Here is an 8790-nt window from a genome sequence, read left to right as displayed (position 1 = left end):
TGCCAGTGCTGTTATTGTGTGGGCCACACTTTCGGAAGGGACAGTGACAACCCCTGAGAAATTACATTCACAACTTGGAATCTGTAATCTCTGAACCCAGAGAAATGGCATTTGTTTGCAAGGAGGAAGTTAAGGACCAAGAACAGAGTTATTTTAAAATCAGCTTAGCTGCGTATTAAAGTTATCTGTCTCATTATCAGAATCATGTTTGTATCCATAGTAACAGAGGTTGGGAATAGGGACTACAGTAAACTAAATTTCTTTGGGTTCACAAGATATCTCTTTCTTCTCTCAACTCCTACAGTTGAGCTTCTTTTGTTAATATGAGTCTCTGGCCCTTTGATTATAGGGAACTTGTTTAATCATCTCTTTATCTCTGAAAGTCCCTAACTGAATCCCTAGAAGGAGAATAAATCAGATAAAATTCTGAGCACAATTTATGTTCTACAGTAGAAACACAGTAAATATTAGCTGTGATTATTATTAGTAGTACAAAGTATGTGCTTCACTGATTGATACAATCTATCAATGGATGGATGATTGGTATTGATGGATTGATTTCTCTTTTGCAACTATTCTCAGCTTCATTTATTCTGTGGAAAGTTATGTGAACTGTAAAACTTTATTCTATTTTCTATTAAAGTTAGGGCTAGAAAAATCATAGGGGAAGTATAATTGTTCTTTGGCTTGTATCATCAATTAATATTAAATAAATTTGAGTGTGTTTGCGTACACCAAAATTCAATCATATAGAAGGACAAGTAGAGGTTGCTTTGTTTAAAATTACTCTCTTAAATGGTTCCAAGTAATGCCTGAGTCCTGCTTAAAAAAACTGCCAAGTCTTCTTGCATCAAAGTCCCAATTTGCATATTACTTTACATATTGAGTCCCAAAGGCTTCAATTCAAAGAATGGAAAATAAAATTAAACGAATCAATTAGTGTATCTTACTGCAATTGTATTCAAACTCAATAGTAAGGGCATTACATATAAATTACATAACAGATTTAGAAAGCAATTCAATTTAATCACATCTTAGATTAGGAGAGACAGGAACCCAACTCTTTGCACGAGAGAAATGCCTGTCAGTCCTGATGCTGGGGGTCTGCAGGGAGGGGAGATTTTGTCTGTCTGGAGTGAATAGTACTTGGCGTTTCCAGAGCTAGCCTGGCTCTGCGAGGCTGACCCAAGGATTCAGCTTTCAGGAGGGGACTTTATCTTTTGCACGAGTTGATTCTTTTTAGTCTGTTCCTTTTTTGGTCATTTGATTTCTGGTAATGTTAGAATTTTAAAATTGGTGCTGAATAGCGACTACTTTCATGTAAAATGCTTGTGCTGAGAATATACTTTGAATGATTAACTGCTCTGTGCATCTTTCCAACACTTCCACCATTTAAAAAGTTCCCTGCACCTTATTCTCTGAGGCTCTGCCTCAGCACCACCCAGGCATATAGACTTGCACTGTTAACTAGTCACATGTGACAGTGAATTGAATGTTTCATTTAATTTCATTTAAATTAATTTACATTAAAATGAATGATACTGGATTCAGTTACTGGGAGACTTTTGAGTACATCTGGATCAATGTGGGTACACGGATCTACTTTTTCACTCTTCATTTTTTGAAATCTACGTACTGATTAAGTATTTAGCACTAGGATTAAGATGTATGGTAAATATAAAACACACACCAGGTTTCTGAGTATGAAAAAAGGATATAAAATATCACAGGAAAAATTTTTATGAAAACTGTGTTGTAAAATGATAATATTTGGGGTACGTTCTATTCAACAATTATATATCACAATTACTTTTGTCTATTTTTTTTTAATGTAGCTGTTAGAAATTTTAAAATGACATCTGTGACAAATTTTTTTTTTTTTTTGGCACTGGGGATTGAACTGAGGGGCACTCATCCACTGAGCTGCAACCCTAGCCCTATTTTTTTTTTTTTTTTAATATTTTATTTGGAGACAGGGTCTCACTGAGTTGCTCAGCACCTTGTTGTTGCTGAGGCTGGTTTTGAATCCTCCTGTCTCAGCTCCTGTCTCAGCCTCCTGAGCAGATGGAATTACAGGCGTGTGCCACGGTGCCAGGCCTGTGACTCATTTTGAATTTATTTTGGACAGTGCTGGGCTAGACAGAATGAAGCAAGAGAACAAAGGTACTGAATATTTGGTTTGTAAATTTGAAAATATTTTGACTTTATTAGTCACAGTTTGCTAATAAAGTAGGACATATGAATGAATACATGCTTTATTTCTTTTCTTATTACCCTCAGACAAGATAAAGATTTCTTGGCTGGAGTGAGTAAGAGGAGAGGTACCAGATGAAAAGGAGCAGGTAGGTACCCACAGTCCCTGCAGAGTCCATGTGGGAGTCCCTATCGTGTTAGCTGTCTTCTTGGCCAGGTGGAGCAAACAAGGTGTCAGCCGTAAGAAGACTCTGCAGCAGGCTGATCTGTGCCCCATGACCTTTTTCAGACCCCTCTGGCCTGCCCTGTTGGATGGCATCATCTTCCACTGTATTACCCCCTCTCCCCACTTCCCTAATGCCATCTTCTTCCCTCCTCCTCCTCCTCCTCCTCCTCTTCTTCTTCTGAATGCAATATGGTTTTTCTTTGTTTTAAAATTTTTATTGGTGCATTATGATTATGCATAATAATGGGATTCATTGTGACATCTTAATGCCTTCTAATGTCTTCTTGTAATGTTCTTTTGTATTTTTAAATCCTTAGAATGCAGAATGGAGTCCTGGACACCTGGAGGGCAGTGATCACGTGGGAAAGAAAGTCACTGCCCCTTTCCCAGGATGATCAAACCAGACCAACTCAAGATCTGCCAAGATTAGGGCAGTAGTTGGAGATAATGTTTTAACTCTATCATTTAACCTGTTTCATCTTTTCCAGAAGTACGTGGTCTCTTGAGATTTAAAATTGACAGTGTGATGTGTTTCCTATTTTTCAGACTTATTTACTGAATTTCAGGTCAGTCTTTGCTTGTGGTTCATGATTCATACTTTGTTTCCCTCCCTGAGCCCTGCTTCCAGGTTAGGTTATGTGTCATTTCAGTGTGTTTGTGCAACATGGCAGATTGTGTTGTCCAATAATGGCCACAGTAATATTTTTAGTCTCCATGCTCTCCAGAACTTTGTAACTCTTATTAAACAAACAAACAAATAAAAAAAAAGAAAAAGAAAAAATGGTCTCTTTTCTGATCCTTGAAACAGAGTGTGACTTTGTCACTGTCTTGGAGAACACAGAGTGGTGGAAGTGACTCTGTGTGACTCCAAAGCGTGGTCCTAGAAGACTGTATGATTTCCACATAGTGCTCACTTGTGCTTCTTTTCCCCAAGTTGTTTTTCTTTGGAACTTGGTCAACATGCTGTAAGAGAGCTGGAAGTGGCCCATATTGAAGACCACATGAAGATGCCCACGTGGATATATACTGAGGCACCTAGATGCAGCCAACATCAGCTGCCACATGCATGACTGAATGAGGAAGTCTTCAGATGATTTTAATTACTCAGTCTTGAAGTTTTCTAGATGAGACCTAGCCATCATGCCCCAGACTCAAGATATCAGTCTCCTGCCCTCTTGTAGATCTTTTTTTTTTTTTTTTTTGCCCTCTTGTAGATCTTTTTTGCGGTGCTGGGGATTGAACCCAGGGCCTTGTGCTTGCAAGGCAAGCACTCTACCAATTGAACTATCTCCCCAGCACCCCCTCTTGTAGATCTTGATCCACACATAAGAGATGGTGGTTTTCCACAGCTAAGTTTCAGGTTATTTCTTTGTAGTCGTAATAACCAATACATGGCTTCCTGTGCTTCCTCATATCATTTTGCTCCTAAGACTACACTCAGTCTCAGTGTCAGTCTCTCACTCAGATACATTCTTTAGTCCATTCTCTGTACCTTGTACTGTGTCTACAAATTAAGGGTCCAACAATGTTTAATTCTTTAAAATGGGTGACAAGTAAATGTTTTTGATTTCTGATGGAAAACAGGAGTAAGGAATGAGAAGATAGTATTATGTCAAAGATGGATGAGGGGAATATTTACAGATAGAGTTCAACTGAATGCAACAGATATTTGGCAGAGTCCCTTATCCTTGCATGGGCTAGATTATAATGGTTAAGAAGATTTGTAGTCAATTTTACATCTAGAGTCAAGGATTGTTGATGGAGAATTTGTACTAGTTTTAAAGGAGGTCTCTAGGGGCAATATACCTAAATAGTTAACTTAGCTCTTTAGTATTGAGTAAAGAGATTCATAAATGCTTATCAAATTGGGAGCGAATATGTTAGCCAAAGAAAAAGTAATTGCACTGAATAAAGAGTCAGGATTCCAAAAGACCTTGGCAGTCTAGAATAATGAGCTATAATAAACAAGATGAATTTAACAGGGACAAATATAAAGTACAAATTTTTAATTAAAAACATATTATATATATATAAAACCCATCATAGTAATAATATACTACAAGCATTTGCATGGTATATTTATAAACATACAATTAATAATACATAAATTCATAACTTTATATAAAATTTTTAAGAAATTTATAATCTCTGGGCTATGGTACTTATTGTCCTGGAAATAGTGAGGGGTGATATTTTAAATATTTAACAATGTAAGGCATGGACATTGACCAATCAATGTGAATGGTCTGAGGGCTGGAACTGGGTCATAGAGGCTCCCTGATGTGCCAGTCAATAAAGTTTTAGTTTTGGGACATGAGTGTCCTAAAGAAAGAGAATTTGTCTGGCATTAAAGAGGTCATAGGAGAAATCTTTTTGAATTTTAACAATTAGACATAGCCACATCAGCATGTGCCATTAGGATATCAGTCCTGGATGTAGCAAAGAAAAATTTCCTAGGGACTCCTCAAAACTGAAGATTAACTTGGCAGGAGAAGGAGCACTGCACATGGAGACACAGGATTAGAAGCCAGGTCTTCTTACTCCAAGTCTTGTGCTTGTTTCTCAATAGAATCTGGTGTCTGTAGAGGACCCCAAAATGATATGTCCATGTCCTAACCCCTGGAGCCTATGAATGTGACTTTATTTAGTAAAAAGGTCTTTGCAGATGTAATTAAGTAAAATGTCTTGAAATGAGATCATCTCTAAATCCCAAAGACATATGTTCTTGTAAGAGATAGGAACACAGGCCCCAGAAGAGGAGGAGGCATGAAGCTGGGGTGTCTGGTAAGGAAGCCAAAGAATTCAGAAGTGACCTGAAGCTGGTGGGGGTGGGCGGGGGTCAAGGGAGGATTCTTTCCCGAAACTTTTCAAGGATTATCACCTGCAGACACCTTGCTTTTGGACTTCTGTTCTCTACAACCATAAGGAGTATACATTTCTTTTGTTTTCAGTCACTAAATGGGTGGTAATTTATTTTGGTAGCCTTAGGAATCTAATACAGTGTCCATTTGAGAAAGTACACACACCAAGGGCCCGGAGTGGAACTGCCAAGTTTAATCACCACCTCAGACCACAGCACCCTTTCCCCTGTGGGGGTTTGTTACAAAAGTTCATATGAGCCATTGAAGAAAAGGAAGCACACATTAAGATGTAGTGTTAGAATTTTCAATTTCACTAGATAAATAACATGTTAATGAAATCACTTTCAAGTGCCTCATACAACAGGGCATTAGCTAAGCATGTTAGGTTTAAATTGGCATCTGTATAAGAAAAGAATTAGTATGAATGTTTCTTAGTCAAAGAGACTTTACTTTTGGCTTCTGTGAGGGAATTAATATCATATCCTATAAGAGCATCTTCATTTAGTGTGAGGACTAACCACATCTGATGGTCCTAGGGTGGAAACTGGCCACTCTGGAAATACTCTTCACGGGATTTAGGGCAGGGACTTTGGGGTCTCTCTCTTTCTTTTTGGTATTGTGGATTGAACCCAGGGGTTCTCAACCACTGAACCACATCCCCAGCCCTTATTTTTTTTTTTTTTTTAATTTTGAAATGGGGTCTAAGTTCCTTAGGTCCTCACTAAGTTGTTGAGGGTGGCCTTGAACTTGTGATCCTCCTGTCTCAGCTTCCTGAGTTGCTGGAATTATAGGTGTGCACACCTGGCATTACAGGCATGTACCACTGCACCCAATTGGTAAGGTAGGGACTTTGGATTACTCATCTCAATTGACCTGGAGCTGAACTTAACCATGTAGATAATCAATTAATCAAACATGCCTACATAATGAAATATACCAAAGCTCAGGAGTGCATGCTCCTGACTGGCCACACTCTGAGTGTTGTCACATAGTCAACGCCAAGGTTGTAACACATCTAGGGAGGCAATGGACACTTTGAGCTTGGAATTCTCTTAGTCTATGCCTTATGTGTTTCTTCCCTTGACTGGTTTAAATTTGAATTTTTCCCCTGTAATAAAACACAACCATTAGTATTATAGCTTCTAGTGAATTCTGTGAGTCTTTCTAGAAAAATATCAAAACTGAAATCAGTACACTGCAGTGACACGGCTACATCAATGTTTATAGCAGCTCAATTCACAATAGCCAAGCTATGGAACCAATGTAGGTGCTGTTCCACAGATGAATGGATAAAGAAAATGTGGTATAGATACACAATGGAATATTACTCAACCATAAAGAAAAATGAAATTATGGCATTTGCTGGTAAATGGATGGAATGGGAGACTACCATGCTAAGTGAAATAAGACAATCCCAAAAAACCAAAGGCAGAATATTCCCTCTGGTATGTGGCTGCTAACCACATACCACGCAGGGGGTGAAGAATAGAAGTTCTGTGGATTAGACAAAGGGGAATGAAGGGAAGGGAGAGAGATGGGAGTAGAAGGACAGTAGAATGGAGCGGGCGTAACTTTCCTATGTTTATACATGAATACATGATCAGTGTAACTCCACATCATGTTCAACCACAAGAATGGGAAGTCACACTCTAGGTATGTATACTATGTGTTGTGTTCGATGTGGTGTCCCCCAAAAGTGCATGTGTAAGACAATACAAGGTTTGGAGGAGAAATGATTGGGCTATAGACTTAACCTAATCAGTGAGGGATTAACCGAATGGTAACTGGAGGCAGGTGGGGTGAGGCTGGAGGAAGTGGTTTATGTGGGTGTGTGGCTGTGGGGTATATATTTTGTATCTGGAGAGTGAAGTCTCTCTCTCTGCTTCCTGTTCATTATGTGAGCTGCCTCCCTGTGCCACACTCTTCTGCCATGGTGTTTTGCCTTACCTTGAGTCCTGAGGAATGGAGCCAGACTTCTGTGGACTAAGACCTCTGAAACTGTCAGCCTCCATATAAACTTCTTCTCTTCTACAGTTGTTCTGGTCAAGTCCTTTTAGTCACAGCAATGAAAACGCTGACTAAAACACTATATCAAAATACATTCAACTGTCATGTATATCTGAAAAGAAAAAATCAAAAAAGAAAAGAAACCGATGTTGTTTTGGGGATCCATCTGAACTTGCAGTTGGGTGTCAGAAATGAGGGTGGTCTTTTGAAGAACATTCCCTCAGATGTCTGAGATTGACCAGCTCCAGGAAAAAGTCTACTTGTCAAGGGTCAGGGTATGGAAAGGTAATTGGGGTTATCATTTCTAGATAGGGGCTCTCACCCAGGGACCCACTATCTGGACATGATGTTTCAGACTGCAGCCTTTCACTTCATATATGTGTCACACACATTCAATTAGGGTCATCACATCCCATGCAAGCCCCTGAGAGGGGTGGTCTCACCTACTGCTTCTCCTTTTGAATCCATGGAACACCTCAGTCATCAGCCAGTGGTGGGAGAGCAAAGGCTCACTGTTCAGCTGCTGAGGACTCCATTCTTTAAGCCAAGAACCAGAAGTAGAAATACTACTTAGCTTCCCCCCTAAAAAAATCCTGTTAACTCTTAGCTAAAGGTATTGGTTTTATGTAGTTTCAATTAAAAAGTTGCCAATAATAAAGAACTAATTATGAAACTAAATTAGGGTGTTTGAAATGTAAGTACAGCATGTCAAGAAAAGCAGGTAAATAATGGTGCTGAGCTATGTTCTATTCATTTGAGATTATGAAGAAAATGAGATACAGAAGTTGGGTATTTTCTAGCACAAATGTATTTGATATTCCTTAGTAGTAGTTAATAAGAGATATTTTTGAAATTTTTAATGGAATTTTTCTTTTTTTAATTGTGTGTGTGAGTGTGTGTGTATGCTGTCACTGCATTTTAAAATTAATTTCTGGAATGTGCATAATATGAATACAAATTAACTAACTGTGTTAATTATTTTTAAAATAACAAATGCAGGCATTAGGAAGCCATCTCACCTCATGGCCCTTTGAGTAAATGTGAGACTTTTGCCCTTGTGTCCAATCAGAAGAAATTAGGTTGAACAGAATTCAACAAGAGGGAAGAAAATCACAGAGGGGTGTTTGTACTAGTTGTTGAATATAAGGTAGGACTTCAGAAGCTCATCTTTTTAGGTGGTTCTACCAAGCCAAAAGAGAGACTCTCCTTCTCAATGGAGGCCTCAGAATGAGTCTTCTAAAGAAGTTCAACATCTCTAGTAATAAGAGAAATGCAAATCAAAACTATCCTAAGATTCCATCTCACCCCAATTAGAATGGTGATTATCAAGAATATTAGCAACAATAGGTGTTGGTGAGGATGTGGGGAAAAAGATGCACTCATACATTGCTTGTGGGGTTGCAAATTAGTGCAGCCACTCTGGAAAGCAGTGTGAAGATTCCTTAGAAAACTTGGAATGGACCCACCATTTGACCCAGTTACCCTACTCCTTGGTCTATACCC

Source organism: Sciurus vulgaris (assembly GCF_902686455.1).
Source record: "Sciurus vulgaris genome assembly, chromosome: 9".
Classification (NCBI taxonomy): Eukaryota; Metazoa; Chordata; class Mammalia; order Rodentia; family Sciuridae; genus Sciurus; species Sciurus vulgaris.
This window is presented reverse-complemented; position numbering follows the sequence as displayed.